A 27,059-nucleotide genomic window follows, 5' to 3' on the forward strand; every position below is an offset into this window, starting at 1 on the left:
CAAACATCTGTAATGGAGAATATCTGCCTATCAAATGTCCACTATAAAAATACTTAAGTCTTGGGACTTCCCTGGTGGCACATTGGTTAGGACTCTGTGCTCCCAATGCAGGGAGCCCAGGTTCGAGCCCTGGTCAGGGAACTAGATCCCACATGCATGCCGCAAGTAAGGAGCCCACGTGCCACAGCTAAAACCCAGCACAACCAAATAAATATTAAAAAAAAATACTTAAATCTTTGCAACATAAAATATTTTAATGAAACCACTAAGCAGTACAGAATTTTCACTACAAAATATGAGGTTAAAAGCTTCACGTTAGGGCTTCCCTGGTGGCGCAGTGGTTGAGAGTCCGCCTGCCAATGCAGGGGACGCGGGTTCGTGCCCCGGTCCGGGAAGATCCCACATGCCGTGGAGCGGCTAGGCCCGTGAGCCATGGCTGCATGGGTGCTGAGCCCGCGCGTCCGGAGCCTGTGCTCCGCAACGGGAGAGGCCACAACAATGAGAGGCCCGCGTGCCGCAAAAAAAAAAAAAAAAAAAAAAAAAGTTTCGTGTTAAACTAAATGTGGTTTATCGTCTAAGTTATTACTTTTGTTAAATGAACTGGGGAAAAACATGAAAATTTCGCAAAAGCGTTTAAACTATCATCCTGAAATATTTATCTTCATGAAAACATTTAGGGTTGTTATGAGGATTTAATAAATTAACACTGTATAGCACTTACAATGATGATAGATATATAATAAAACTACAGTAAGTGCTTGTTAAATAAAAATAACTTTGGAAGTATATATGAATTTTTAAATCTTCAAACATTTTTGCAAAAATATACAGACTAAGTCTTTTTTCTTTTCATGATTTCTGAACAGAACCTGACATTCTGAGACCATAAAACAAAGTACCTTAATTTTTCCTTACCGAAAAAAAAAAAAGAAAGAAAAGATTAATAAAGAAATTAATTTTTTTTAAAAAACCTAAGTTATTTCAGAAAACACCCTTTTTTCCCTATCAATACACATTTACTTTCAAAACTTTGCCAAAAACTCACCCTTCTCAGAAGCCTCTTGATAACATTCATCTACGCCTTATCTTCTCTTTCCTTGTAACCTTTCAACATTTCTTCCCAAAGATGTGACAAATAAATAGATCTAACATGTAAAAACCCCAAGAAAGATTTGCTTCTCAGAGCTAATATCGATAAGAAACACAATCTTAAATATTTTTACTCCACAACTGAATGCATTTTGCAACTCATTTTGACATTTTATTGGTAAAAAACAATGATCTCTGAAGTGAAGTATGTTTGTAATTGTTTTCCTGCTTTTGGTTCCTCTTTTGAAAACTGATTTAATATTGGGACTCTTCAAATGAAGTAAGGAGAGGCCATTAATGCACAGGTACTGTAGATATCACAATATGACTCAAGAAATAATAGCTTTAACAGACTGAAAACTCAAAGAGTTTTCCTAACACAACATTCAAGTAAAAAAAAACTGAATATTTAAAAAGATCACAATCAAAGGGAAAAATGTTGTTCAGAAGAATTCTGAAGACTTTAAAGCAACACGGAATAGAACTCGGATAATGCACCTATTTTAGATTGATTATAGAGTCTTAAAATCGTGAAAATGAAAGGGAAATTTTTCTGTCACTTCAAGAGTTAAGAATAGATCCTACAGAACCCTTCTGTAACAGACTGTGCTAGCTTAAAAGGATAGTTGTAAAATATTTTATTCTCACGTAAATTTAGAATACACTATATATACACGTACGCATACATATATTCCCTAAGGCAACTAACTGCCAAAATAAAAATAGGGATATGGGGCTTAAAATGCCTAAAATACGAGCATCAACACGCCAACAGTCAATACCAAACCCATATCTGCTCTACTGTCTGAGAATTTAGAGGTGGAAGAGACCTTAGATGGTTTGAGCAACCTTACTATTTGACAGAAGACCTAACGAGGATAAATGACTTGCTCAAGGTCAAAAAGAGCCAAGACTAGAACCCAGATGACTAGATTCAAAGGCCAGAGCTCTCTTTGCATTATAGCACTCCATGTCTTACCAGAGCTGAGAAGTATGTTTTCTTTTACAAACCAAATCAATTATGAAGGTTCACTCAAAATAAAGCATGTGTTGAGCTGTTTTTCTAGTATCACTCATCCATCTTTCACGGGCTTCATTATGACCAATGGAATGTCTCTGGTACGACAAAGGAAAAGCTAACCAAGCAGCACCAGCTCCCCAACTCCATCCAATTTACCACCTAATTCATTTCTTTGGAGATATATTCACCAAAGAAGAATCGTATAAGGAAAGAGGTAATGCAGTTTTCTGGCCTGTCAGCTTCAACTTACAAAGTACTCAGCATCTATACCACATTAGGCACTAAAGATCACATGTATGCATACTTACTTAAGTAACTTAGATACATCATTTTTTATGCTACAATTTAATACTAAATAGAAATGAGAACTTTGATTGTACTTCCACCCTAAAGCTTATAAAAATTAAGCAACTAGAGCATAATTTTAAAGGCATATATAATAATTTCTAATGTTGTTTGAGCTACCTTTATTGAGGGGGAAAAAAATCAACATAATGACCTCATATCGACTTCCTGGCCCTGTTTCTCAGAGTATAAGTCTACTTACCAATGGTCTGAGCATACAAACAGGCAAAAGGAAAGCCTAACTGCAACATAATGTTTCAAAGACTTTTTTAATGGATGAGTCTTATTAGAAATGTTACAAAAACATACAATTAAATCACACACACAAAACAACTTTATTAAAAAGGGCAACATTACATAAAATTGGGACTAAGAATATGGTCACCTAACACCAGCACACTGTACCTTTTAAGTAATACATTAAACTTTCAGATGGTTCATTCTACCGGGGGGTAGGGAGGTGGGGAATGGCTTTATCCAGCAATACATTCTTTGGAATGCAGGGACCTTTTCTTCTCTCAATTTACGGGCAGTTTGGGGGAGGGAAGCACACACAAGTCAAGGATGCCCACAATTTCCACTACTATCTAACACTGTGTTGAAAGTACTAGCCAGCACAAGCAGACAGAGCAAAACAATTAGAAGTATAAGAACCAGAAAGGAAGAAAACCGTCTCTAACTGCAAATGATATGATGGGTATGACGGGAAAATACAAGAAAATCAGTGCTAAAATGAAATGATAAAAGAAATTAACATAGTAACAGGATATAAAATGTAGGCCTTCTTATATATATAAAATACCCAGCTAGAAGAGGCAATGGATGAAAAGGTCCTGTTTATAATAGAAACATAAAAGATATAATACTCGAAATGCAACAACTCAGGAAAACTTTTTTAAAACCCATGAAAGATGCAAAAGTAGACTTGAACAAAATGAAGACATCTCTTGTACTTGGACTTCAACATTATAAAAATATCAATCCTTCTAAAGTTAACACCTACATTTAACATGATTCCAGTGAAAATAATTTTTTCAAAACTTTTTCTCATGCTAGATGAGTTGATACTAAAATACATACAGGGGACTTCCCTGGTGGTGCAATGGTTAAGAATCCGCCTGCCAATGCAAGGGACACGGGTGTGATCACTGGTCCAGGAAGATCCCACATGCCGCGGAGCAACTAAGCCTGTGTGCCACAACTACTGAGCTTGTGCTCTAGAGCCTGCGAGCCACAACTACTGAGCCTACATGCCACAACTACTGAAGCCCATGCGCCTAGAGCCCATGCTCCACAACAAAGAGAAGTCACAGCAATGAGAAGCCTGTGCACCGCAACGAAGAGTAGCCCCCTCTCACCACAACTAGAGAAAGCCTGCACGCAGCAACAAAGACCCAATGCAGCCAAAAATAAATAAAATTAAATGAATAAAAATTTTAAAAATTAAATAAAAGGGAAAAATAAGAGAAGAAAGGTTCTTTCTTACTGACAAATGCTGGTAATAAACAAAGAAAAGAATGACATATTTAAAAGAATCATTCTTTAGAACCCCATAACTGATTCAGGTAAGGATTATCGATAAATATACTAAAGCATCATGGGTAACAGGATACGCAGGGTGTCAGAGGATCACCCCAAAATACTGTGAACTGCTAAGGAGAAATTACACTGTAGATACCTGACATTCATTACCTTAACCAAGTGACCAAACTTAGTCTCCTGATGTGCTGCAATATGAAGTAAACAAAACAAAAATGAAGTGTTCTTACCCAAAATGTTTAACTTGACTCTAATTAAACTTCTAAACCTAACTTCTCATTTATAGGAAATACAAAGACTAAAGGAAAAAGTTAAAACATTTTCAGACATTGCCAAACATCCCCTGGAGGGTAAAACTGTCCGCAGTTGAGAAACACTGGTCTACACCAAATGAGACAAAATATGAACTTTGGTTGAAACCCGGTATGGAAAAAAGTTATAAAAGATAATCTGGGACAACTAGATAAATCTAAATAAGAATAGATAATAGATGTCACTAAGAAATTACTTTAACATTTTCCTAGGGGAATTCCTTGGTGGCACAGTGGTTAAGAATCCGCCTGCCAATGCAGGGAACGTGGGTTCAAGCCCTAGTCCGGGAAGATCCCACATGCCACGGAGCAACTAAGCCCATGCGCCACAACTACTGAGCCTGCACTCTAGAGCCCACGAGCCACAACTACTGAGCCCACATGCCTAGAGCCTGCGCTCCGGAACAAGAGAAGCCACCACAATGAGAAGCCTGCACACCAGAACAAAGAGTAGCCCCCATTTGCCAAGTAGAGAAAGCCTGCGTGCAGCAACGAAGATCCAACGCAGCCAAAATAAAGAAAGAAAAAAATTTTGTAATGACACAGCAAAATAGTCTTATTCATGAAGTAGAGGCATGCTGAAATTTTTAGAAGTGTTACAATGTCTACAACTTTCATTGGTTCAGCTGTTAAAATGGGGAGTGTGCCTGTATATATACAAAACATACATATACACACATACAAAAGAGAGAAAAAATGTGAATACAGCAAAACGTTGGCTACAAATTTACATGGAAAGTACATGTGTACTCATTTACCATTATGTTTACACAACTGTTGAAGCTCCCCATATTTGATTTTAATAAAAGATAAAGGAATTATACATTTAAGATACAAAGCATATAAATCAGAAGCTGAATCCTTGCTACTCAAACTCCCAGTTTCAGAGTCCTCTTTAGGCATGGCTTTTAGGCACATACCTAATCCTCATATATTCCCATATCCGGATTCCAACGCCAATCCTGAGCACTGAAGCTTGTTGGGACCATCTACAATTTAGAACACAACAACTAAAGGGAGATCTGGAAAACTCAAAACAAAAGCAACAGAAGTACTGAACAGTTATTACTTAAACTCTCATCTGTGGGACAGTGCTTATTTGGAACAAAGAATTAATAAATCAGCAATAACATTTTAAAAGAACATTAAATAATTATAAAACAGCCAATTTTGGGCTTCCCTGGTGGCAAAGTGGTTAAGAATCTGCCTGCCAATGCAGGGGACATGGATTCAAGCCCCAGGCCGGGAAGATCCCACATGTCACAGAGCAGCTAAGCCTGTGCGCCACAACTACTGAAGCCTGTGTGCCTAGAGCCCGTGCTCCGCAACAAGAGAAGTCACTGCAATGAGAAGCCTGCACACCGCAACAAAGAGTAGCCCCCACTCGCAGCAACTAGAGAAAGCCCACGCACAGCAGCGAAGACCCAACACAGCCATAAGTAAATAAATAAGAATTTTTTAAAAAAACAGCCAATTTACCAAGAAGATATAACATCATAAATATGTATGCACCTAACAGTAGGGTTTCAAAGTGCATGAAGAAAAAACTGAATTAAAGGAGAAACAGACTATCCTAAAATTATACTTAAATATTTTAAATTCTTCTATGAGTAACTCATAGAACAATAAGCCAGAAAATCAGCAAGAATACAGAAGACCTGAACATTATCAACAAACTTGACTTAAATGACACTGATAGGAAACCCCACCCAACAAAAAGAGAATATACATTCTTACCGAGTGCATATACAGGCCATTCACCAAGACAGATTATACAAACCTTAAAAGAAGTCATACAAAGTACGCTCTACAACCATAATTAAATTAAATTAGAAATTAATAACATAAAGATACATGGAAAATCCCCAAATAACTATAAATTAAATAATACACATATAAATAAATCATGAGTCAAAGGGAAATTAGAAAATAACTTGAATGGAATGAAAATGAAAATACAATATATCAAAACTCTAGGATGGACTTCCCTGGTGGCACAGTGGTTACGAATCTAACTGCCAATGCAGGGGACACGGGTTCGAGCCCTGGTCCAGGAAGATCCCACATGCCGCGGAGCAGCTAAGCCCATGCGCCACAGCTACTGAACTTGTGCTGTAGAGCCTGCGAGCCACAACTACTGAGCCCGCATGCCACAACTGCTGAAGCCCGCACGCCTAGAGCCTGTGCTCCACAACAAGAGAAGCCACTGCAGTGAGAAGCCCAAGCACTGCAACGAAGAGTAGTCCCCGCTCGCCGCAACTAGGGAAAGCCTGCTCACAGCAATGAAGACCCAACGCAGCCAAAGATATATAAATAAATAAATAATTTTTTTAAAAAAAGAAAAAAAAGCTCTAGGATGCTGCTAAAAAACACTGCTCAGACAAAAACTTACAGCATTAAAATGCTTCTATTAGAAAAGTCTCAAATCAATAAAGTAGGCTTCTACCTTAAGACTAAAAGAACAAATTAAACTCAAAGTAACCTTAAGAAAGAAAATAATAAAGAGCAGAAACCAAATAAATTGAAAACAGAAAAATCATAAAAGCAAAAGCTGATTCTTTAAAAATATCAAACTGATAAATCTCTACCTAGACTGATCAAGAAAAAAAGAAGACAAATACTACCAATATCAGGAATGAAAGAGGTAATATCACTATAGACCCAACAGATGCTAAAGCGATAACAAAGGAATATCTATCTATTCACGAAGAAAACAATTACTTGACTAGCTCTGTATATACTAGCTGTCTATATACTAAAGACATTGCATTGTTGCAACAAAGGAAAGTCCAAGTCCAAATGGTTTCACTACTGAATTCTATCAACATACAAGGAAGAGATAATACTAATTACTCACAATCACTTTCAGAAAACAAAAGAGAAGGGAACACTAAGTCAATTTATGAGGCCATGACTGCACTGATAACAACACCAGACAAATATAAGAAAACTATCAACAAATATGCCTCATAAACATAGATGCAGAGATGCAGACTTAAAGACCTTATCAATCATATAAGAACTGAAAGAATTCATCACCTACATACCTGTACCACAGGAAATATCAGAAGTCTTTTGGGGACTTCCCTGGTGGCACAGTGGTTAAGAATCCACCTACCAAGGCAGGAGACACAGGTTCAATCCCTGGTCCAGGAAGATCCCACATGCCACAGAGCAACTAAGCCTGTGCGCCACAACTACTGAGCCTGTGCTCTAGAGCCTGTGAGCCACAACTACTGAGCCTGCATGCCACAACTACTGAAGCCCACGTGCCTAGAGCTTGTGCTCCGCAACAAGAGAAGCCACCGCAATGAGAAGCACACGCACCACAACGAAGAGCAGCCCCTGCTCGCCACAACTAGAGAAAGCCCGTGCACAGCAACAAAGCTCCAAGCAGCCAAAAATTTAAAAAAAAAAAAAAATCCTTTGGGCAGAAATAAAATGATAACAGATGGAAATATGAATCTACATAAAGGAATGGGGAGCACCAGAAATGGATAACTACATGAATAAAAACATTATTATTCATATTGCCTTAAAAAAAATTGGGTTGGCCAAAAACTTTGTTCAGGTTTTTCCATAAGATGTTACAGAAAAACCTGAACTAACTTTTTGGCCGACCCAATAACTGAGTGATATCATCGGAAAAGGAAGAGTAAGGACTTCCAAAAACTCCTCCTCCATTAATACAATGAGAACATTGGCAAAAACTCAAAATAAACTTCTTCAGTATTTTGGAAATTAACCAAAGACCTGCAACAATCCAGGGAACATTTATTCTTTCTTATTCAAGAAAAATAGCTGAATTTTGGTTTAAAAAAAAAAAAAACTGTATGTGGTATTTAAGCATACCCTAGACCCATCCCCCTCTCCTCAAATCCAGGGTAGCCTTGAAAACCAACAGATAGCAATACAATGAAAGCCACCAACTCAGCAGCCACATGAAGGGTCAAAACAGGGTTGGTACTCTTTAAAAGCCCCATCTGCAGAGAACTGTCATTTTTTGGCCTATCTGAAAGTTCTTTAGAAAATACTACTCATAAAGCTTGTCCTTATTTGACCTGACTTAGAGATAACCCAGTATGAACAGCCTTTTCCTGGGGGCATTTGTCAAAAACAACCAGCAGCAATTGTTTAACACTGTACCTGCATGGGGCAATGAAAAATTTGGACCAAGAAGCTAATCAAAGCTGGAGAATGAGATGTCCAGAAAAAATGACATACTTTTGGGGATCTAAAAGGTTACACATACGCACATAACTGTGTACACACAGGGCCGTGCGTTCAGGAAAGACCTGAGAAGGTCCTACACTCTCACTTATGACTGAATATTGAGGCTCTGTGCACAAAAGAAGTAAGAGCTAAGGAAACTGCCTGAGTTTTGAAAGTAGACCCTAATATGAACATAGGGCCACTCAGCAAAGAATAGGAGACTTACTCGTTCTAGGCTGTTAAGGAAATCTGTCCAATCATTAGCTTACCACTAAGCTAATTAAGCAGAGATTTCACTGGCTACACCTAAGAAGGAATATAAACTTTACTGACTTTCCTGAACTTATCCTGTAAACAAAAAGCAACAACAATAACAAACCCTGAGGGTGAAGGGAGAATCTGATTTCCGGGGTTGCCATATATTAAACGTCTAGTTTTCAACCAAAAATTATGAGGCATGCAAACAAACAAGAAAGTATGGCCCACACATGGGAAAAAAGGCAGATAATAGAAACTGTCACTGAGGAATAGGAAGTCCAAGCATTGGACTTACTAGCCAAAGATTTTAAATCAGCTATTTTAAATATGTTCAAAAACCTGAAGGAAATCATGTGTAAAGAACTAAAGCAATGAGAATTAAGTCTCAACAAAGAGATGAAAATTAATTTTTAAATTATGGAGTTGAAAAGTACAATAACAAATGAAAAATTCACTAGAAAGGCTCAACAGTATATTTGAGCAGGCAGAAGAAAGAATCAGTGAACTTGAAGATAGGTCAACTGAGGTGACCTTGTCTGAGGAACATAAAAGAAAAAACGAATGAAAAAAAATGAACAGCTCAAGTGGGGCACTGTCAAGATTACCAATAGGGCTTCCCTGGTGGCGCAGTGGTTGAGAGTCCGCCTGCCGATGCAGGGGACACGGGTTCGTGCCCCAGTCCGGGAAGATCCCACATGCCGTGGAGCAGCTGGGCCCGTGAGCCATGGCCGTTGAGCCTGCGCGTCCGGAGCCTGTGCTCCGCGACGGGAGAGGCCACAACAGTGAGAGGTCCGCGTACCGCAAAAAAAAAAAAAAAAAAAAGATTACCAATATACACACAATGAGAGTCCTAGAAGAAGGGAGAGAAAGGGGTAGAAAGAATATTGGAATATATGAATATATGAAATATTTCACATTTCATGAAAAAGATCAATCTACACATGCAAGAAACTCAACAAACTCAGAGATCACCACCTAGACGCATCATAATTAAGCTGTCAAAAGTCAAAGATAAAGAATCTTGAGGGACTTCCCTGGTGGTCCAGTGGGTAAGACTCTGCGCTCCCAATGCAGGGGGCCCAGTTCTATCACTGGTCGGGGAACTAGATCCCGCAAGCATGCTGCAACTAAGAAGTCCGCATGCTGCAACCAAGAGCCCACATGCTGCAACTACAGGTCGCACATGGTGCAATGAAGATCCCACATGCTGCAACTAAGACCCCACATGCTGCAACTAAGACCCAGTGCAGCCAAAATAAATAAATAAATAAATATTTTTTTTAAACATTAAAAAAAAAAGAATCTTGAAAGAACAAGAAGTAACTCCTCACAGACAAGCATCCTCAAAAAGTTTAACAACTGATTTCTTATCAGAAGCCATGGAGGACAGAAGGCATTGGGACAACATACTGAAAGTAATGAAAGGAAGAGTGTGTCAACCAAGAATTCTACATCCAGAAAAAAGTATCCTTTGAAAATTAAAGAGAAAATAAAACATTCCCAGATAAGCAAAAACTGAAAGGATTTGTTGGCAGCAGACCAGCTCTGCAAAAAATACAACAGGGAGTCTTCAGGCTGAAATAAAGGATACTAGACAGTAACTTGAATGCACATTAAGAAATAAAGACCAGGAATCCCCTGGCAGTCCAGTGGTTAGGGCTTCGCGCTTCCACTGCGGGGGGCACAGGTTTGATCCCTGGTCGAGGAACTAAAATTCTACATGCCACACAGAGGGAGGGAGAGAGGGAGAGAGGGAGGGATGGAGGGAGGGAGGGATGGAGGGAGGGAGGGAGGGAGGGAGGGAGGGAGGGAGGGAGGGAGGGAGGAAGGGAGGAAGGAAGGAAAAGAAAATCAGTAACATTACACAGGTCAATATAAAAGACAGCATATGTGTATTTTTTTCTTTGTAACTTTTTGTTTCCTCCTATTTGATTTTAAAGACAATTGTATAAAAAATAATTTAAAATTTGTGTTGATGAGCATACAACATTTAAAGATGTAATATGTATATCAATAACAGCCCAAAGAAGGTGGGAGGGAATGGAACTGTATAAGTTTTTATATGCTACTGAAATTAGGCTGGTTTCAATCAGAACCGAATTGTTATAAATTAAGATATTAATTATAATCCCCAGAGCAAGAAACAGGAAAATGACTCAAAATATATAGTAAAAAAAAATTTAAAGGGAATTAAAATGATACGCTAGAAAATATCTATTTAACACAAAAGAAGGCACTAATGCAGGGATGTAAGTAAAAAGGAATAAGACATACAGCAAAAAAACAGCAAAATGGCAGGTGTAAATCCTATCTTACTAGTAATTACATGAAATATAAATATTAAGCATTCCAATCAAAATGTTGAAATTTGCAGAATGGACCAAAAAACACAATCTAACTGCATGCTGTCTACAAAGAGACATTTTAGATTAAAAAACACATTTAAGTCGAAAGCAAAAGGATGGAAAAAGATATATCATGCAAGCAGTTATCAAAAGTGGAGTGGCTATATTTATATCAGACAAAATAGACTTTAAGACAAAAATTTTTACTAACAAAGACAAAGAAGGACATTCATAATAAATGTGTCAATTCATCAGGAAGACGTAACAATTACACACATATATGCACATACCAACAGAGCTCCAGAATATATAAAGGAAATATTGACATAACTAAAGGGAGAAATAGTTCTACAATAATAGTTAGAAACTTCAATACTCTAATTTTCAATAATGGACAGAATATCTAGATAGAGTATCAATACAGAAACAGAGGACTTAATATTATAAACCAGTTAAACCTAATATACATATATACAGTCGACCCGAGCATTCAAACACAGGTTTCAATGCTCAGGTCTACTTTTATGCAGATATTTTTCAATAGAAAATACCTCTGTACTACATGGTCTATGATTGGTTGCATCCACAGATGTGAAGGAGCCACAGATGCAGAGGACCAACTATAAATTATATACAGATCAACCCCACTTGTTCAGGGTCTACATATATAGAACACTCTGCCCAGGCTAATAAGTTAGGTCACAGAACAAGTCTCAATAAACTTTAGATAAAATCATACGACATATCTTCTCTGACCATAATGGAATAAAGCTAGGAATTAATAACAGAAAGAAAACTGGAAAATTCACAAATATATGGAAATTAAGCAACACACTATTATACAACCAACGGACCAAATAAGATATCAAAAAGAAAATGAGAAAATACATTAAGACAAATGAAAACAAAAACGCAAATACAAAAACTCATGGGATGCAGGGTCTTCCCTGGTGGTCCAGTAGGTAAGAATCCGTGCTCCCAATGCAAGGGGCCTGGGTTCGATCCCTGGTCAGGGAACTAGATCTCACATGCATGCTGCAACTAAGAGTCCACATGCCGCAACTAGGCCCACATGCCACAACTAAAGATCCTGCATGCCACAACTAAACATGCTGCAATGAAGATCCCGCATGCTGCAACTAAGAACCAGCACAGGCCAAATAAATAAATAAATAAAACACCTCACGGGATGCACCAAAAACAGTGCTTGGAGGGAAATCTCCAACTATAAACATCTACATTAAAAAAGAAGACAGGGCTTCCCAGGTGGCACAGTGGTTGAGAGTCCGCCTGCCGATGCAGGGGACACAGGTTCGTGCCCCAGTCCGGGAAGATCCCACATGCCGCGGAGTGGCTGGGTCCATGAGCCATGGCCACTGAGCCTGCGCATCCGGAGCCTGTGCTCCGCAACGGGAGAGGACACAACAGTGAGAGGCCCGTGTACCGCAAAAAAAATAAAATAAAAATAAAAAAGAAGACAGATCTTAATCAATAACCCAACTTTACACCTTAAGGAAGAGCAAAGTAAACCCAAAGCTAACAGAAAGAAGGTATAATTAAAGATTAGAGTGGAGATAAACAAAATAAAGGACAGAAAAACAACAGAGATTCAACAAAACCAAATGCTAGTCCTTCTAAAAAATGAACAAAACTGACAAACCTTTAGCTAGACTGACTAAGAATAAAAGAGAGAAGGCACAAATAATTAAAATCAGAAATGAAAGTGCAAATATTACTACTGACCTTACAGAAATAAAAAATATAAGAGAATACTAGAATACTATGAATTGTTGTACACCAAAAAATTAAATAACCTAGATGAAATGGACAAGTTCCTAGAAACACAAAATCATCAAAACTGACTTAAGAAGAAATAGAAAATCTCAACAGACTTATAACAAGTAAAGAGACTGAATCAATAACCAAAATCCTCCCAACAAAGAAAAGCCCAGGACCAGATGGCTTCACTGGTGCATTTTACCAAACATTTAAAGAAGAATTAACACCAATTCTTCTCAAATGCTTCCAAAAGAATAGAAGAGGAGGGAACACTTTCTAACTCATTCTATGAAGCCAGCATTCCCTAACCAAAGCCAGACAAATACAAAAAACCTACAGACCAATATCCCTAAGACAGATGCAAAATCCTCAACATAATACTTGCAAACTGAATCCAACAGCATATTAAAAAGATTATGCACCATGACCAAGTGGGATTTATCCCATGAATGCAAGACTGATTCAGCATAGAAAATCACTGTAATATGCCATACTAATAAAACAAAGAAGGGAACTCCCTGGTGGTCCAGTGGTTAGTACTCAGCACTCTCACTGCCGTGAGCCCAGGTTCAATCCCTGGTAGGGGAACTAAGATCCTGCAAGCTGCATGGCACGGCCAAAAAATAAATAAATAAAATTAAAAATTAAAAAACAAAGGAAAAAACCCACGTGATCATCTCCATGACTGCAGACAAAGCACCTGACAAAACCCAACACTCTTTCATGATAAAACACTCATAAAGCTAGGAACAGACAGGAACTTCTGTGACATGATAAAAGGTCTTTATGAAAACTCACAGCTGACATCATACTCAATGAAGAAACACACTGAAAGTTGCCCCCCAAGATCAAGAAGCTAAGAAACTCTTATTGCTGTTGTGAGGGGGGAGGAGGGAGGGAGGGAGGGAGGGAGGGAGGGAGGGAGGGAGGGAGGGAGGGAGGGAGAGGGAGGGGGAGGGAGAGGGAGGGAGGGAGGGAGGGAAAGAGAGGGAGAGAGGGAGGAAGAGGGAGACCCTCTAAGTATTGGTGTGCTTCACTGTACAATCAAGCAAAGAAAAGTTACTATCCTTTGGAAATTCAAAGCTTTTTAATTCAGACATGTTTGAATTACATAAGAGGATATACAAAACATCATTTAAATATCTGCAGTGATGATGATCATTAAATACCTGCACTACATACAATGGAAAGAAACTAGCCCACTTCAGACAAGGAGTTCTACGAGACATTCAAAATCTTAAGAGCATAGTTATCACTGTGCCTGATGGTATAACTATTAAGTAATGAGACTGTCTATCAAATGCCACACCTAAAACAAGTTATGTATAATCACTATGTATTTACACAAATATATTCTGAGTAGGTACTGTTGATGAGGCACTGTAAGGCCAAAAAATACACTGAAAGGTATAATATAATTTGGAGAACCAGATTTTCACTATTCAAAAGAAGTCCTACAACAAAAAAAAAAGGAAGGAAAGCAGATAGACATGTATCAGCTCACTTGTACAAAGGGAACAGAAGGATAAATCAGAAACCAATGGCACTGGTTACTTACAGAGGGTGAGTGGAAATGCAATGGAAATAATGGAAAGATGGGTAAGAGGTAGAAATGAATAAGGGTTACACTTCTGAGTATACCTTTTTGCCTAGTTCTAACTTACACTTCTGAGTATAACTTTTTGCCTAGTTCTAACTTTTAGAACTATGTAACATTACACATACTCAAATAAGCAAACAAATAAAATCAACAAGAGGGGGAAAACTAAAAATGGAACACAACTAGAAATCAATGAATTTAACTGTATTTCAAAGGATTAAAAAACTACATTAAAAGGGTGTGTACCTAACCCACCATTTGAACACAGTAATTTTGTTAGTAATTTTACCCTTAGGCTACAGACATAAAGAACTGTAAACAAATACTGAACTCTAGTTAGTAGTTTTGTTTTTCACAATGTAATGTATTAGCAATTCCAAACTATCCTATGTGTATTCTCAGACTGAGTAAACAAGTAAATACACTGTGGAAATTGGGAGCCAGGTTTCTTTATTCTTAGAAAGAAAATTATAAATATGGACAGGGAAAGGCTCGAATGAACCCTGTACCATTAGACTGAATGAGAGAGATCAGTATGAACTCATTGTTTTTAATATATAAAAAGGTACAGATGTCTGTTATACACATGTATATATCATATATATCTGTATCTCCTATACAGCTTAGGGATATATAGGCTATATATAAATATGTATCCTAGCTCTTTCCACTGTGAGGATCTAGAGGCAAAGACACTCCAATAACACCAAACACACCTGCATTCTAGATTCTGGCTTCTAAGTGTCATTCTCCACTAAAAGGAACCAGGGGTCTCTGGCTGATTCCAGGGATCTGACAGGTAAAATACAAAATGAAACTGGAACATCTTGTTATGTCGGAAAACAAAGAAGTGATCAAGAATAATGAAGTCATGTCAAAAGAATGTAGAGGCCAGCTTGGCGGAGCTCCCACTGGCCAATCTGGTACAATTTGAGCATCAAAATAAATAACAATAGTAACAGATTATACCCCCATGGAATAAAAAAGAAAACCATGAGTCCATACCATTGTAAATAAGTAAGCAAATAGGGAAGATGAGAGCTCTTTCTTACATTAAAATGCTGATTAATAAATATAAAACAAATAGTGAAATTAGAAAAATCACAATTTGACAACCACCATAATTATTTAAGGCAAGAATTACCAATGGATGCTAAAACTAGTGACTGTTTGATAAGAAACAAAATATTTACACAGACTCAGTCTTCCTACTAGATACTTATTATTTGCAGAGGGAAAAACAGTAACTGCAGGGAAGAATCTTGGCTGGCACCATAAGTGATTAAAGTTAACATCACCAATAATGGGAAAAGCAGACATTATATGACCCCTGACATGATGCACTAAGGACACAATCTCACTTCTGTGGTATTCTTATCCAGACTGCATAATAATGGAGGAACCTAAGCATGAGGAAACATCAGACAACTTCCAATTGATGAACACTCTGCAAAATAACTGGCACGTACTTTTCAAAATGCCAACGTCGTGAAAAGACAAAGTCTCCAGAACCGTTCCAGATTAAAGAAGACTAAAGAGGTATGACAGTTAAACACAATGAATGATCCTAGGTGATTTTCTCTGAATATTAATGAAGACAATGGGGAACTCTGAATAAAATCTAGAGTAAATATTATTTCAATATTCATTTCTTGATTTTGATTATTATATTGTGGTTATATGAATGTCCTTTTTCTTAGGAAATACACACTTAAGTATTTAGGGGTAAAAGGGTTTATTGTGTGCAACTTAAACAGCTCAAGAAAATTTAAGTATTTACACACATGTATGTATATATAAAGAGTATGACAAAGCAGCTGTGATAAAATGTTAACATTTGAGGAAATTCGGATGAAGGGTACCAGAACTTCTTTGTACTGTTTCTGCAACTTTTCTGAAGTCCAATGTTATCTTTAAATAAAGTAAAAAAGAGGAAAAAAAAGACCTGTGACCCTTTGATAATCCCTTGGATATAGATTTGGATTTGGTACAACAACTATGATATTAACTTAGATCTCACTTGGCCCCCAAAACCCACGACACCCTAAGGGTGCTGATTGTGTCTAGACAGAATTAGACACTTTGAGACTTTCCTTGACCAACTCAAAATTCTTCAGGAAAAGGAAGAAAAGTTCCTGTAAGCATTTCAAAAACCCTGCAGGGAATGATCCCTACTACTCTGTTACATCACAGGTGGAGGCAGCAGTTTGCTAAAAATGTTGCTTTTCTCAGAAAAAATAACAATAGTCAACAGAGAATGCATACTGTGGTCCAGCCACTGTGCAGAGTGCACTCTATATACCACCCCACTCAATCCTCTCAATAACTCTAGTGTAATCTCTATCTTAAAATGAGGAAACAAACTTAAGAAGGTAAAGTATCTAGGTGGGGAGGAGGATAAGGGAGACGACAATAATAATATGTTTCATAGGATTGTTACAAAGATTTAATGAGGTAATATTTCTCACACAATTAGAACAGTGCCTGGAACATAAAAAACAATACCTAAATGTCTGTTAAATGAATAAGTATAAAAAATATCCCAAAGATCATAAGGTTAAATGGTATAGCTGGGATTTAAACCTAGACTAACTCCAAGGTTCAGACTCTTAGCCACTAGGACTATGGTGTCTCATGGTTTTAAGAATTACTAGAATAAGTGTTCAACATGGTCCCAGACTTTCACCTACAAAGTGAAACTACATGATCAATCCATCTCTAAGGTCATGGGGTTCCATGAGGTTTCAAAGCTGTGAACCAGTACTTAAGATGGCATAGAAAGTTGGCATTGATCTGAAGTGCCCAAACAACACGCTATTTCCCAGACACTAATTACCAAAAGCATGTTGGTGCCTGTCCCAAGCCCAGTGCCAAAATTAGTACTAAGTGTTTCCTGAGAAAGATACTAGCAGTCCATACAATTCTTTATTCAAGATGGTTTCCCTTTTCAATCTGAAAAGTTTCCTTTGCTTGAGAAATTCTAATGTTTTTAAGAGCCTGCCAAAGATGTGGGTAAACACACTTTACTTGAAATTGTGTTCCTCTGCCAAGTCCTTCTCCTTGAACGGGATTTTAAGTGCAAAGAACACTTGCTTTTAAGAACAGATAAGAATCCAAGAGTAGGTACCGCAGAACCATAGAAAATAATGATATTTTGGCTTGTCTAAGATTTTGCCACAAAATCCATAAAGCAGAACTGGGGCTCAAACATCAAATTCTCTATCAAGTTAAAAAGAAAGTGATATCTGATGCAAACAATCAGAAAAAATACTAGAAAGTGTATTGCCTTTGGGTTAGATTCGTAGGAAAAGAAATATATCTTGGATGTCATTTAATCCTTTTAAATTTCATCTGTGGCTATCACTATTACAAAATCCCAAGCTTTACTTTCAGCTTAACTGTTCAGAAGGAAGTAAAGAAATACTAAATTCTTGCAAACTGCCCACAAAAAAGCATCAAGCAACTTGCCAATTATAGTGTGGTATTCCTTTCTCCAGTTTACACTGCATCTCCTCACATTAAGTCCTGGAATGTGCATCTCTCACATCATTATGATGACTCTACTAATTCCTAACTTTTAAAACAGCCAGCTCAATTTTAGAAAAAATACTGACAACACTCCCAAAATGAAAAGCTAACAATGACATACTCATTATATCCCAAAGCTAAAACATCAGTAAAGTCAAACTCTAGAAGCTGTAGCTGTGACCTCAGAAAGCACGTCACAATTTCTCTAAACATATGAACACATTTTTGCTTCACTCTCTCTTTTATACACACAGCCATATACTCTGAGTCTGAAAGGATGTACACGAAAATGTTTACGTTAGGTCATAGGATAAGCTTTTTCTTAAACATGCTTTCTACATTTAAAAACATTTTCAGTTTTTAAAAAGATTTAAAAATGACCATAAGTTAGTAAAATAAGATTCATCCTACACAAATTCTCATATAAAACAAAGAGATTATATATAATAATGTATATAATATGCATAGTATATGTCTATATATCTATGTATATGTTGTATATGTGTATAGTGTTTATGTTGTATATATAATGAACATATATGTATAAGAGTGTGCATGTTATGTATAGGAATCAAAAGCTTTAATTATTCTCTTTTCTTACTTAGAAGGCAAAAGTGATCTTACAAATGCTCCAGTCTGAACTTCTGGACAGGTATTGATTTAGGTTAGCAATGTTATAAGTAGCTTGTAGCTTGTATCTAGGAATAAATGCAAAGATATTGTTAATCAATACTTTAACTATTTTTAAATTGTATAGCATTTCCCCCCCCGCAAGATTTTACTACAAAAATAACTCACCAATGTTGTTTACACTTCCTATTATTAAATCAGAACTATCAGAATTATTTCTCAACAGAAACTGAATTTTATTCTACATCTTAAGTTTCTTTAATCTCCCTCAATGTTTCGCCTGAAAACGTCTTTTCCCTCCTCTGATAAATGGTGAAACTTTCACACACATAAGACTTTTAGTATACATCCTTGTCCCAAACTGAAAAACCTACCTCTACCACTGAAAAGTAAGTTCTGTCCCTATTTATTATTCCCTTCTTAAAATGGTTAAAGATCATCTGTGACAGAAAAAGAAAAAGGTTATTTTTCCGGTCATTTGCTTGCCCTATGCAGTTACACTGTAATTTCTAGTCAGTACACTTAGTGCTGGTATATAGAAAACAAAAATACAAACACACACAAGAACCTGTTTTCTACCCCATGATAGATCCAATGCAAAAAGATAGTCTCCTTCTTGCCTCCAGTAGTATTTATTACATTTTATTACAGATAAGCAATTTTCCCCATTCTCAAAGCTCTTGTTACAGCTTAAGTGTCTATTCAATGTTCATTCTAGAAATATTGGGTATCATTTTATTGTTTCCTCAAATTCCTTTTCATTATGTCCCACTTGTTATATGTAGTGACACATCTCAATTTTTCACTTCATAGTTATGAGAATTTAAAGGGTATATAAACTACTCTGAGTCATTTAAGAAGAGAGAAGTATCCATGACAAGATGCAATCATCACAAACCAAGAGCCACAAAAGCCAAATTCACGGAAGGGTTTGTTCAACAGGCCCTGTGTGTTAATTTTTGCAACACAGCAATGATCAAAGGCCCAAAAGCTGTTTAATCACCATCAAGTTAAAATTATTATTTCCAAGTCAAGGAAGAAATTTATTGGTGACTGCCAGAAAAAGTACAAGCTCTGATAATGAAACTGTATTATGGGACCACCATAGGTTCCCCCCTCCCCACTTCTGAATGAGACACTCCAGGTGACCAGGTGATGGATGGTTTCAGTTCCTTTTATCAGGTATAAAACCAGGAGGTGGTTTCAAATGTCCATATGCTGATATTATAAGTACAGACACTCATTCACTTCTGGGTTCCAATCCCCATCCTTAAATTTCTGTATATACTAATCAGAGTGAACTTTCATGTAACCTCCTTCAACTCACCCTTCAGGACAATCACCACTCTATGATTTGAAGCAGACAGATACTCTAATACTCCACTAAGGGTCATTTAAGAGCACCCTTTATTAAAAAGACTTTATAAGCTTTCTCCAAATTAGACAAAGCCTTCTTTTCTTGTACTTTAAGGACCTGAAGGAAACTTGTTTCCCCACAAAGTTCAACTACTAAATTCAAGTCAAGCTGGAATAAAACTGAATTTTAAGCTGAAAACATTCAGTCTGGGATAGGAGGCAGAGGTAACAATGAAAAAGAAGGTAACTGAGTAAAGGGGCACAAAAGAAGACGAGCAAGACTGTCACTTTTTTCCATTTGAGCCAGTTAGATAATTAAGATCTTAGTTCAAAATTTCTATCTTGTGAGATGCAATATAATTTGTTGACTAAGATCAAAGACAATTACTCACCTCATTTCTTACAGCTGCCATCTCCATTTTGGAGTATGAAGAGTCCTTAAGAACCACATTTCATTAACTTCAACTCAACTGTGTTTACTGCCATGAACGAAAACACACACACACACACACACACACACACACACACGCGCGCGCGCGCGCACACACACACTTCTGCTCCAAGGAAAGAAAAGTCAACCAAAACCCCTCCTTACCATCTGTGGAGAGAATACTGAGTTAGAAAACAGAAGACAGAGCCTACAGTTTGGGCTACTGTTTTTATTCCTTAATCAGATCAAAACCATCTCTGTGCCTCACTTTCCTCCCTTCTAAAATGGCGATATTAATATCAGCCTTCCTTTAAGTCAAAGGTTTCTTGAAAGAATCAAGAAAATGTATGTGGGACTTCGCTCGTGGCACAGTGGTTAAGAATCCGCCTGCCAAAGCAGGGGACACAGGTTCGAGCCCTGGGCTGGGAAGATCCCACATGCCGCAGAGCAACTAAGCCCGTGCGCCACAACTACTGAGCCTGTGTGCCACAACTACTGAAGCCTGGGTGCCGAGAGCCCGTGCTCCGCAACAAGAGAAGCCACTGCAATGAGAAGCCTGCACACCGCAACGAAGAGTAACCCCCGCTCGCCGCAACTAGAGAAAGCCTGCGCGCAGCAACGAAGACCCAACACAGCCAAAAATAAATAAATTTATTTTAAAAAAGATTTATCCAAATTGGTGAATTTTTGTGTAGTCATTTTAATATTGAAGGTGGAAGAAGAAAAAAAACATTTTCAGTATATCATGCTTTATTATTTCAAGAAAGGTAAAAATGCAACTGAAACACAAAAAAAGATTTGTACAGTGTACGGGGAAGGTGCTATGACTGATCGAACCTGTCAAAAGTGGTTTGCAAAGTTTCGTGCTGGAGATTTCTCGTTGGATGATGCTCCACAGTCGGGCAGACCAGTTGAAGTCGATAGCGATCAAATCGAGACATTAATTGAGAACAATCAACGTTATACCACGCGGGAGATAGCCGACATACTCAAAATATCCAAATCAAGCACTGAAAATCATTTGCACCAGCTTGGTTATGTGAATCGCTCTGATGTTTGGGTTCCACATAAGTCAGGTGAAAAAAACCTTCTTGACCATATTTCCACATGTGATTCTCTACTTAAACATAATGAAAACGTTCCATTTTTAAAACAAATTATGACAGGCGATGAAAAATGGATATTGTACAATAATGTGGAACTGAAGAGATCGTGGGGCAAGCGAAATGAACCAGCACCAACCACACCAAAGGCTGGTCTTCAACCAAAGAAGGTGATGTTGTGTATATGGTGGGATTGGAAGGGACTCCTCTATTATGAGCTCCTTCCGGAAAACCAAATGATTAATTCCAACAAGTACTGCTCCCAATTAGACCACATGAAAGCAGCACTTGACGAAAAGCGTCCAGAATTAGTCAAAAGAAAACGCATAATCTTCCATCAGGATAACGCAAGACCACATGTTTCTTTGATGACCAGGCAAAAACTGTTACAGCTTGGCTGGGAAGTTCTGATTCTTCCGCCGTATTCGCCAGACATTGCACCTTCGGATTTCGACTGATTTCAGTCTTTACAAAATTCTCTTAACGGAAAAGATTTCAATTCCCTGAACGACTGTAAAAGGCACCTGGAACAGTTCTTTGCTCAAAAAGATTAAAAAGTTGGAAGATGGAATTATTAAGTTGCCTGAAAAATGGCAGAAGGTAGTGAAACAAAAGGGTGAATATGCTGTTCAATAAAGTTCTTGGTGAAAATGAAAAATGTGTCTTTTATTTTTACTTAAAAACCGAAGGCACTTTTTGGCCAACTCAATAGTTTTTATATGGAGGAATGTGGTTTAGAAAATAAATAAATAAAGGACGAATAATTCTGAGCCCCAGAGTGAAATCAGTCTTTAGTAAAGTACTTCAGAGAGCAGTTCCACCCTACAAGTTGTCCCCAGGCTCTGCCCTTCTCCAAAATCCCCTAAAATGTCTCCTCAGAAAAACCCCGAACACCTAAATTCAGAGAATTCTTAAAGGGTGTCTTCATTATTCCTTGTCAATATAATACTTTACAGGCTGCATATGAGACCTAGATTTCTCTGCATTCAACATAAGCACAGAATCGGCTCAAAAACAGCCTGACATAAATGCCGCTGGGCTGGGTGGGTTTTAAATATAATTAACCCTCTTTTCATATGCAAAGCAATTCAAATCACCACTAAGTTTGCTAAGGATGACAGAATAATACACAAATAAACACAAAATAAGTGGGGAGACTTTAACAAGCAAATCAGATCACTCCCTACCTTTCATCAAATAGGCAAATAAGAATCTATCCCAGAGTTAATTATCATGAGGAAAATCACTAAAGATAATAGGCCCTTGTACAACCAAGGACATAGTTGTACATTACAACATTACAATAGTTTTTATTACTATACATTTCACCCAAAAAACAAATGAAATAACTAAAGCCAAGTAGTAAACTTTTCATTCTCCAAATGATAAAACAGTCACAACTATTCATTCATTATTTCACTTATTTATTCAATCAGCAACTACTGAATGCACATGTACCAGTAACTATACTAGACACTAGGCATACAGTAAAGAAGAAATCAGAAAAGGCCCCTGACCTCACAGACCTTATAATATTGTGGGAGAAGACAGGAAATAAACAAGTAAACAAATAATTTCCAAAAGCAATATAAAAAAATAAAACATGGGGAAAGATCATGCTATTTTTAAGAACTGTAATAAAAAGCACTACACAGCAAATATTTATTTACATTAAGGCAAAGGCCCTGAAATGGGAAGAAGCTAAGCTTTATTCACTAGATGCAAAGATCTTCCGCTGACACCCCTTTTATGATTCATCTCAATCTAGTCCATTCTTCATAAGCAAGAGTCAGACTCTCACAAACATGGCAGACGCCAGACCTCACCTCCAGGTCCTTCTCAGCACCTCTTCTGATTCTAGTTCCTCCTTCATAAATCACAAACACAAGATCTTATCCAACAATCGCTTTTCCATGAAGTACTCACTGTCTGAACTTCCAACGGTTAAATATAACACAAGTTTGCCCAATTGAGGGCAAAGAGTTGGAATATTTTATGCTGAAGAGAGAAAAAAGAAAAGTGAAAAGTGACATGGCGTCAGAGGTAGGGAAAAGCAAAGGCCTAACCGTGCCAAGGTGCACTTCCAGCTTCAAATGAACTGAGAGGTGAAGTTCACATCTTAAATAATGAAATACCTTCACTTTCAGAGTGCATTCTAAGCCAAAAGTTGCTCTGGAAGAGAAAGACCACCCTGAGGGCTTGTTCCCCATCCTTTTAATTCCTGGTGAAAGCAAATCAATTAGAGGGAGTAAGTGAACCAACTTCCAGATCTGTAACCAGATGGCAATTACTGGTATAGCTACAACAGTCACCATCTTCTTGATCCCTTCACTATTTTTAATGTTTTATCTTTCCTTTGTTTCCTCTCGAAGTTAGCATCAAAATTAATGTGCATAACATATTATTTCTCTAAATTGTGTAAACTTCTGAATTAATGTAGTACTATTCTTTCATTAATTCTATGAAAGCCCTATGCCCTCATCTTAAAAATTAACTGGAGAATGCTTAGTGAAAGTAAAACATAAACCATAATACTGTATGACATGTTAGTGTTTAAGTTCTGAGTATAGCTGATAGTGTTAGTTATTCAAACTTTTAAAAAATCTCCTACAGGGCTTCCCTGGTGGCGCAGTGGTTGAGAGTCTGCCTTCTGATGCAGGGGACGCGGGTTCGTGCCCCGGTCCGGGAGGATCCCACATGCTGCAGAGCGGCTGGGCCCGTGAGCCATGGCCGCTGAGCCTGTGCGTCCAGAGCCTGTGCTCCGCAATGGGAGAGGCCACAGCAGTGAGAGGCCCGCGTACCGCAAAAACAAAAACAAAATCTCCTACACAACTTTATGAGACTCTAAATCATTTATTTTTATTTTTTAGTGACTATATACAATTAAAATAAAAAGAAATCAAATGCTGAGACTGATATATCAGTGTTCAATGTAACATATACCTAAAAAAGAAGATTCAACTATTTAAAAAGTTGGAGTCTACTGATCTCATCCAACATGCTCATTTTATAGATGAGAAAAAAACTAAGAAACCAGGAAGTCAAGTGACTTATTTAAGGTAACTGATACAGGGAACAGAGGTGGAACCAGAACTGAAGAATTCTGACTCCCAGATCTTTTCATTACACTGTATGGTCTTATTTAACAAGGTTTTTGTTCTAGAATTAAATAATGTTCTATCAAGAAAATATCACTTTCTCCCTAACACCATTATAAAGTCAAAGATGTGTTTCACACAATTGTTAACTAAGCCTAAAGTACTATGAAGAAACTTAAGTCTCTGTCCCAGGTCCAATGCAGCTTATATTCTGAGAATATAAGTAATGTACAAAAATAACGATGATAGAAGATTATTGTAAAAATGGGAGAACGGGATGTGGATCAAAGGGCACAAACGTTCAGTTTTAAGAAGCAAAAGTTATGAAGATCTAATGTTCAGTATGGTGACTGTTAGTAACAGTACTTTATACTTGAAAGTCACTGAGAGTAGACCTTAAGGATTCTCATTACCAAGAATGTGTTAATTATCTTGATTTGGGTAATAGTTTCACAATGTATATGTATATGAAATCATGATATTGTATACTTTAAATATATACAATAATATTTGTCAATTATTCCTCAATAAAGTTGGGAGAAAGAATGAGAGGAGACTAAGCACTAAAGAATAATAGTACTATGATATTCAGGACGGCAGGATTATTTCTGCATGGAAAAATGAAAAACAAAAAAAGGCTCATACTTGTTCCGTAATGAAAGATTATCCCAGTGTTGGAAGTTAGATAGCAGAAAAGAACTAGGAAAAGTTTGGATTTTGGATCTATTATAGTCTAGGAAATAATCATACATATTTTGTTAGAATTAGATCTAGCCGGGACTTCCTCTGTGGCGCAGTGGATAAGAATCCGCCTGCCAATGCATGGGACACAGGTTCGATCCCTGGTCCGGGAAGATCCCACACATGCCGCAGAGCAACTAAGCCCATGCGCCACAACTACTGAGCCTCTGCTCTAGAGCCCGCGTGCCACAACTACTGAAGCTCGCACGCCTAGAGCCCATGCTCTGCAACAAGAGAAGCCACCGCAAGGAGAAGCCCGTGCACCGCAACGAAGAGTAGCCCCCGCTCACCACAACTAGAGAAAATCTGTGCGCAGCAACGAAAACCCAACGCAGCCAAAAACAAATAAAAATTAAATCTTTAAAAAAAAAAAAGAATTAGATCTACCTAATTTCCAGTCTAAAGAAAATACAGAGGCTATAAGAATTCACTAAATACACCACAGGGAAACAATAAGACAAATCCAGATGGTGGTACATAATATAAGACTCTTCAAAAAGTCAATGTCATAGGGAAGAAAAGGGGGGGAGGTTTTCTAGATTTAAAAAGATTAAAGAGGGACTTCCCTGGTGGTCCAGTGGTAAAGAATCCGCCTTACAATGCAGGGGATGCGGGTTTGATCCCTGGTCAGAGAACTAAGATCCCACATGCCGCGGGGCAAATAAGCCCATGTGCCACAACTACTGAGCTAGAACACCTCAACTAGAGAGCGTGCATGCAGCAAACTACAGAGCCCATGTACTCTGGAGCCCACGCTCCCTGGAGCCTGCACGCCACAACCAGAAAAGAGAAAACCCGCCGCCACAACTAGAGAGAAACCCACTACTAGAGAAGCCCATGGGCCGCAACGAAAGATCCCATCATTGACCCTGTGTGCCACAACTAAGATCAATGCCGCCTAAAATAAATAAATAAATAATAAATCTTTAAAAATATTTAAAGAAAGAATAAATTTCTAAAGAAAAAAGATTAAAGAGGCAAACAAATGCAATGTCTAAATGCAGATTAGATCCTATTTTGAAAAAAACAGATATAAAAGACACTTGGGGGACAACTGGGAGATTCTGATTATGGACTAGATCTTAGGGAATAACAGTTATTCTTCTTAGGAGTGATAATAGTATTGTTATGTAGGAGAAGAGCTTTATTTTTTAAAGATGCATGTTGAAGTGTCATGATGTCTGTACTCACTTTCAAACAGTTAAGCAAATGTATATATACATACACACACACATTTGTTCAATCTAATTGATGGGTATTCAAGTGTTTGTACTAGAGTCTTTCAACTTTTCAACATGTTTAAAAATTATCATTAAAAATGTTTTTAAAAGAATTAGATATCTTGATAGAGAAGGTCTAATCCACTAATCCTCTCTGTTTTTCAACAATTTTTTTTTTCTTCAGAAGAAACTGAGCCCAAAGTACCACAGCTAATGCAGGCCTTTTCTCAATAGAGATTAAAACTCAGGCAGATCTGCAGAATCTTAGCCCAAACTCTTCACATATGCCAGAAAACTGGAACCCAAGAAAAAACAACTGACCTGGGACAAACACCTACATGTGTATGTAAAAAACAAACATATTTTTTATGGGTATTTTTCTATTTTATTAATTTTTAAAATGTTTATTGGAGTATAGTTGCTTTACAATGTTGTGTTAGTTTCTACTGTACAG

The 27,059-nt window shown here is 37.6% G+C and overlaps 1 protein-coding gene across 5 annotated transcripts in view; it reads right to left on the bottom strand.

Moving 5' to 3' along the window:
- UBTD2 (ubiquitin domain containing 2) overlaps window positions 1–27,059 on the bottom strand; it is a 57,314-nt gene that overhangs the window by 20,462 nt on the left and 9,793 nt on the right. The window contains exon 1 of one of the 5 annotated variants that reach the window (XM_022595113.2): window positions 18,629–18,797. The exons of 3 other annotated variants lie outside the window; for them this stretch is intronic. The gene's annotated coding sequence lies outside the window, so the exon portion shown is untranslated. Of the gene's footprint in view, window positions 1–1,045; window positions 10,528–18,628; window positions 18,798–27,059 lie in introns of those variants that run through there. One more of the 5 variants, XM_089909665.1, reaches the window with a different exon arrangement.

This window comes from Delphinapterus leucas, chromosome 3 (genome assembly GCF_059928025.1).
Source record: "Delphinapterus leucas isolate spDelLeu-1000000601 "Yukka" chromosome 3, BTC_Dleu_Yukka2, whole genome shotgun sequence".
Taxonomy (NCBI): Eukaryota; Metazoa; Chordata; class Mammalia; order Artiodactyla; family Monodontidae; genus Delphinapterus; species Delphinapterus leucas.